Source organism: Arachis ipaensis, chromosome B01, assembly GCF_000816755.2.
Source record: "Arachis ipaensis cultivar K30076 chromosome B01, Araip1.1, whole genome shotgun sequence".
Lineage (NCBI taxonomy): Eukaryota > Viridiplantae > Streptophyta > Magnoliopsida > Fabales > Fabaceae > Arachis > Arachis ipaensis.
In genome coordinates this window covers 101,623,839-101,630,475 of record NC_029785.2, presented here as the reverse complement: position 1 = coordinate 101,630,475, position 6,637 = coordinate 101,623,839, and the positions used below count along the sequence as shown (strand labels likewise).

General features: G+C 33.7%; 1 non-coding gene across 1 annotated transcript; it reads left to right on the top strand.

Annotated features, from left to right (window-relative positions):
• TRNAY-GUA lies at nt 1,714-1,797 on the top strand. Its single transcript is given in 2 exon segments — nt 1,714-1,750; nt 1,762-1,797. It is a non-coding gene; the product is annotated as a tRNA-Tyr (tRNA).

The following is a 6,637-nucleotide window of genomic DNA, read 5'->3' as shown; positions in this document are numbered from 1 at the left end:
TCAAAATTATAATTTAACATGCTAATTAATACAATAAGAATATAACTTGATTATTTGTATTTGTATTCTTTTGTGTTTATTTATTATTTTATTATAAAATAGCTTTTTTTATTGAACTCCGATTAAATTGGTTGGACCAATAAACCAGTAAACTAGTAATTAAAATAGTTCGATTATCGATTCGATTTTTAGAATTTTTGTAAAATATGCAATTTTTCATATTCAGTTGTTTTTAGATGAAATTGTTTGTTAAAAAAATAAATAATTTAAAATATTTATCTATTTTGGTCCTCAAAGAATTTTGAATAAGACACTTTAATCCTTAACTAAAATTAATTACTCGATTGGTCCCTAATAATTAATTCTGTCAGTCACTTAGGTCCTTGGCTCCGTCAACTCTAACGGAAGACAAAATGGTCCCTGACAACTCTAACAGTGGACAAAATGATCACTAACAATTCTAACATGGGACAAAATGATCCCTAACCCCTTTGTTCAAAAATGACATTGTTCTTCTCCAATTTCCATCATATCTCGTATAACCTTAACATTCATACTTTTCCTTCTTCACCTTCATAGTCTTCTTTTCCATCTTTTCCTTCCTTCTCTTCAGCTTCAAGATCAAGCCATTGTATAACTGCCACGCGTGTCGCACCTACCTCAACATGTCATGGATCACACACTTCCTAAATTTCTGTGACTGGTACACCCACCTCTTCCGTACCTCACCCACCAGAAGCATCCACTTCCAGATCCTCGATAACAGCATCACCTCCAACCCTGACAACGTCTACCACATCCTCAAGACTAAGATCCATAACTGCACCAAGGGCACGCCTTTCTCTACTATCCGACAAGTAATATAGATTATTGTATATTAGGACATCATAAGAAGATATTCTTCTACGACATTGTATGCAAATTCTCATTTAAAATGAACTTCGAGTGCTTCATTCCTTCTTTTCCAGAGTCCAAGTTGACAAACTACTTTAACATCGTATCCAAACTATCAGTACAATGAGCAACGTCGTCGTTGCTGCTCATATGGAAACTGAAGCGATTACTGAATATTGGTTTGGAGAAGAAGCTGAAGAAAGCAATCGGAGTGGTAGACAATGTAGTCATGGAGATCATAGGGCATAGGAGGAGGGAGATGGCGACGACGACGACGAGTCTTAACAAATCAGACTTGCTGTCTAGATTCATGGGATCCATTGAAGACGACTAGTACTTGAGAGACATAGTCATTAGTTTTCTGAGTATGAATTGGTTGAGAACAAATTGAGGATTTTTTTTCTTGTGAACATTGAAGTTGCGGAGTGTGCATTGTATAACTTGAAGTTACAGTGTTAGACTGTTAGTGTTATGTGAGATATGATGGAATTAGGAGACGTTTTCGAACAAAGGAGGTCAGGGACCATTTTGTCTCCTGTTAGAATTGTCAGGGACTATTTTGTCCTCCGTTAGAGTTGACGGAGCAAAGGACCTAAATGACTGATGGAGTTAATTGTTAGAAACCAATCGAATAATTAATTTTAGTTGGAAATTAAAGTGTCTAGTCTGAAATTTTTTGAGAACCAAAATGGGTAAATACTCAATAATTTAACATGTTTAACAAATTTATTAACATAACGACTTTTAACTTTTACCTTCATATGAAGACTATTGGATAAAAACTAAATTATATATCCAACATTACATTAATCTCAACATCCGACCTTAGCTCAGTTGGTAGAGCGGAGGACTGTAGTTGGTGTAGCAATCCTTAGGTCGCTGGTTCGAATCCGGCAGGTCGGAAATGATTTCCTTTTTGTTCTACATTCTCTAACCACTAATAATCAATAATTATTCTGTTATGTCATGATCACCCAGCCACCCACAGTTTTGAAAAGTTATTCCTCCAATTCGAACTGTTTTGAAGTCAATTTTCATCTCTCTACATAATCATGTTTAGCCATTTATGTGTTGCTTAGAGTTAGAGGACCAATGCATGCAGACGTGTCTAACATACAGGAAACAAGATTACATACTCTCTTTTTATTTTGCCACGGACAATCAAGGAGGCTTTCATATGATGAATCATTAAACATTAATGGGATGATGATACAATTTGAATACTTTATTAGTGGTACATGTATACAAATACAAATATATACTCTATGTATGACCCTTTAGTCAGCTTTGAAGGCTGTCATGATATTCTTTTGGTTATTATTAGCTGTTGCTGGCTGTTATCCTAAGAAATGATATAAAGGGACCAAAATATTGATACATGCTTTTTTCCATTTATTTCTTTTCTCATACTACTCTATTAATTATCTTTATCTGTCTCAAAATTTCTACTTTTTCTATTAACAAAATTAATTATGTGTTAAAATTTTAATGAAAAGAATACATCATAAGTTGATAACCAATTTTCCATAGTTGGTTCACTTTACCGATCTTCAATTCATGAGAGATAAATATTTAATATATACTACTATGTATTTACTCATTTTATTACATTATTCAAAAGCTTTGGTCTGAAATAGATTAAGACGAGCTTTTTCTCGATCTAAATCTAAACTTTTTGAATAGATTTTGATTTTTAAAAAGAATATCGCATGTGTATGTGCATCTTTAATTTGGTATTATAGTACTATTGTAAAAAAAAATGTGCTATGGCGGCAAAATAGATAATACAATTAAATCTGATGGAGTAAAACAATTTGCAATTCTTAAGGTTTAGATACTTTGATCTAATATACTAATTGTTTTATATTTTATAAGTTTATACACCTATATTTTAAAATTTTAACTCAAAATAAATTACATACGGATCTCGCTAGGGAGAGAATGGGCTATTGAGTTACAAAATGAACATCCCTCATACTATCTAGAATAATCATCCGAGTACTAGCGATAATAAACATCTGCCCAAAAGCTTAAACTGATTTTGGGGTTCACCAAAGATCGAACTCTTGACCTTTCGAATCTAACGTTCTAATACCATGTCATAATACCACTCATCCCAAAAGTTTTAGCTGATAGAAAAAGGTAACACTAATGATTATATCTCTAATACTCCCTAAACCTCCATTGTACACATTGTATAAATATTCCATTAACTCCTCATACTTTCTCATTACATATTATTCAGGGACCGAAAATTAATAACTAGTCCATTACTATATCAAAATTCATATGAGAAAAGGACAAATAGGTCCCTGACCTTTTGTTCCGTGGACATTTTCGTCCCTGACCATTGAAAATTACTTTTAAGTCCCTGACCTTCACAAAACTTGGACGAATCAGTCCCTCCGTCCATATGCCTCTGTCAGGGACTGATCCATCCAAATGCATCCTTTAGGGACGGATCCGTCCAAGTTTTGTGAAGATTAAGAACTTAAAAATATTTTTCAATGATCAGGAACGAAAATATCCGTGAGACAAAAGATTAGGGATCTATTTATCCTTTTCTCAATTCATATTTTAGTGAATAAGAAGCTGGTCATAAAACCTACTGCATATACACTATTTTTTATGATAACTTGACATTTAAACAAGAAAAAGTATAGCGGTTTAATTACACATGTGCAACCAACTAAAATTTTTAGAAATTAGGATTAGATTCAGGAACACATCCCATTCAAACTCTGTTAGAATATAATTAAGATCAATTAGGATCAATTAGTATTATTTAGTATATCTGAATATTTATTGTAAGAGATTACGTCTTTATTATTACAATTCCCTTAGTACTTATAATTACCCTTTTATATTGTATTATTTTAGACAACTTGAATAGACAACTCAATAATATACAAATCCTTTTTTCAATTTAGTCTCTTGCTTCTAACATGATATCAGAGCCATGGTATCCTCCTTGAAGATGATAGGCCGTTTTTCTTGTGGTGAAATCACCGTAGATTTTACACTTTTTTTCTATGCCATTTTTTCTTTCCTTTGTCACTCCTTTGAAACTTTTTCACCTCACCGATTAGCCTGTTCTCTCTGTCTTGTGTTTTTTTTCGAGTCAAATGATCAAACACCATTGTCATCCGCTGCTTACCTATTCTCATGAAGAAATCATATAGTTTTCGCTCTCTTTCGACAGTTCCGTCTACGTTCTCTCATGGCAGTTCCATCTGCGTTCTCTCGTAGCAGTTTTGTCTGCGTTTTCTTGTGGCAGTTCTGTCTGCGTTTCGTCTACGTTTCCTTGTGGCAGTTCCGTCTGCATTTCTTTCCGGCAGTTCCGTCTGCACCCGTTTTATCAGTTTATGCCGTTTTTCTCTTTATTTCGTTGTTTTAAATAAGTTTCAAACTCAAGTTGTCACTTGAGTTTGAGGGGGGTGTTAGAATATAATTAGGATCAATTAGGATCAATTAGTATTATTTAGTATATCTGAATATTTATTGTAGGAGATTACGTCTTTATTATTATGATTCTCTTACTACCTATAAATACCCTTTTATATTGTATAATTCTAGACAACTTGAATAGACAACTCAATAATATACAAATCCTTTTTCCAGTTTAGTCTATTGTTTCTAACAAACTCAACCATAAGCGCAACCCTTTTCTTTGTTTACTCTCCCCGCGGCGCCTGCCTCCATGTCCCCCCTCTTCTCTCGGCGGCGCCGACCCCTCCCCATCCAATCTTGATCGCATTCAACGCTCCATGGAATACGTCGCATTGCGTCGCTGGCATTTTCATGGCCCATGAACTCTCCCCGAAGTATGGGCCTTTGTGTCCTCCCCCTATATATGTCTTCTTTCGGTGGCATCAGCCTCTCCCCATCCAATCCTAATTGCGCGTTACGCTCCATGCAACACGTCGCACCGCGCCGCCAACCCTTTCACGGCCCGTAATCGCCACGATAGAAAGCGTATCCTTGCAACACCTCTCATTGAGCTGCTGGTCTTACCACGTAAAGTTCTCTCATGCTGCCACCCCCTTCTAGATGATCATCTTCTTTTCTTCTTCCACTTCTCCTTCTCGTCCTCCTCCTCCTTATTCTTCTTTTTTTTTTTTTGAATGATTCTCTTTTTACTAGTTTTAGAGGTTTCTTTCTCCTGAGTTTCGAATGTTTCTCTTTCTTATATTTTGAATGTTTGTTCTTTTATGGGATTTGGATGATTTTTTTAATAGTTTTAGATTTTTCCTTAGTCTTCGGATATTCTTTTTTCAATATTTTCTTAAATGTCTCTGTGTTATATTTTGAAATTTAAAAAAAATTGGATATCTCGTTTTCGTTAGCTGTTTTATGTTTCTTTTTGTGGAATTTTGTATGTTTTTTTTATTAGAAATTTTTTAAATGAAATTATTTTAGAATTTTTTAAAATGATATTTGAAATTTTTAAAATAATCTTAGAATTTTTAAAATAATTTTACAATAATTTTGGATGTTTGTTATTTTTAGATATTTTTTTCACTACAAGAAAAATGTTGTATGTCGTTGGATTTAACGTCAGACGTTAGCGGCGGATTTGGCAATTAATTCATCGGATAAAAAGGTTATCGTCGGATTTAATTTCCGACGGTAAATTCGCTGGTAATAATTGGAAGAAAAATAAGAAAAATTGGCACTGAGATTACCATTTTCCTGATTAGTGCAACGCTGCATTTAGGTCATTTTCAAAGCGTTACTGTCGGATTTTTCTGTTGGTAAATCCGACAGTAATCTTGCTTTAAATTCGAACCTGACCACTACCAATTGAGTCCAAAGACTGCGTGAACTCAGTTAGATGCTCCTTGCGACGCGTTGGTTGCTCTGTCGCTGCCTTTTTGTCCCCTGCCACTGCTGTCACCGTCGTTGCTCCCTTAATCGTCGACCTGTCTCTCTCCTCCCTTCTCTAGGTAGGTTGCCATTATCCCTCTTCCTATTTCTTCCTCGTTTTTACTTCATTTTAAATAAAAAATCTCTAACCCCCTTTTTGAACCCTAATTCTAAACCCTAATTTATGGTGTATGCCTATATTCTTGTTTTATTTTGATTTTGTGATTTATGAATTCATTATTTTTTTTAATTTTGTTTTGATTTATTCTTAATTTTTTCTGTTCTTGATTTTAGTTGTTTTTCTTGCTTTAATTTTTCCTGCGAGAATGAAGCTGATGACGCTGCCTTTAGCAGTGGCTGCCATTACAATTTCACCTCTCCCCTAATTTCTTTCTACTCTGTTCTTCAACTCAGGTTCTTAGATTACTTTTTTTCGTTAATTTAGGATTAGTCTTATGTTAATTTCTAGGTATATGAATTGTTTAGGATGATTTGCTGCTGTTAGTTGAATTTAGAGTAGAATTCGGATATTTTAATTAGGATTAGTATTAGTTCATATACAATTAAGTATGTTATTGTGATTCTTGTGTTTGAAATTTCAATTGTTTGGACTGGTTTGATTTATGTTTGATGCATTTGCATTTTTAGTAATTTTTCTTGTTTTAATTTCTTGTGTTATAAATTAGATTTCTACTTTCGAGAAACTGTTCTATCTTTTCTATATTTGAAATTTTAGTATAGATTCCATTATTACACTCTTATTTGATTATACATTTATACATGAAACCTTTATGTATAAAGTATTTGGTATAATCAATTACCTTTTGTGACTGATTCAATTACCTTTATGTGGTTATTTTTTTGTATAGATCCGTCG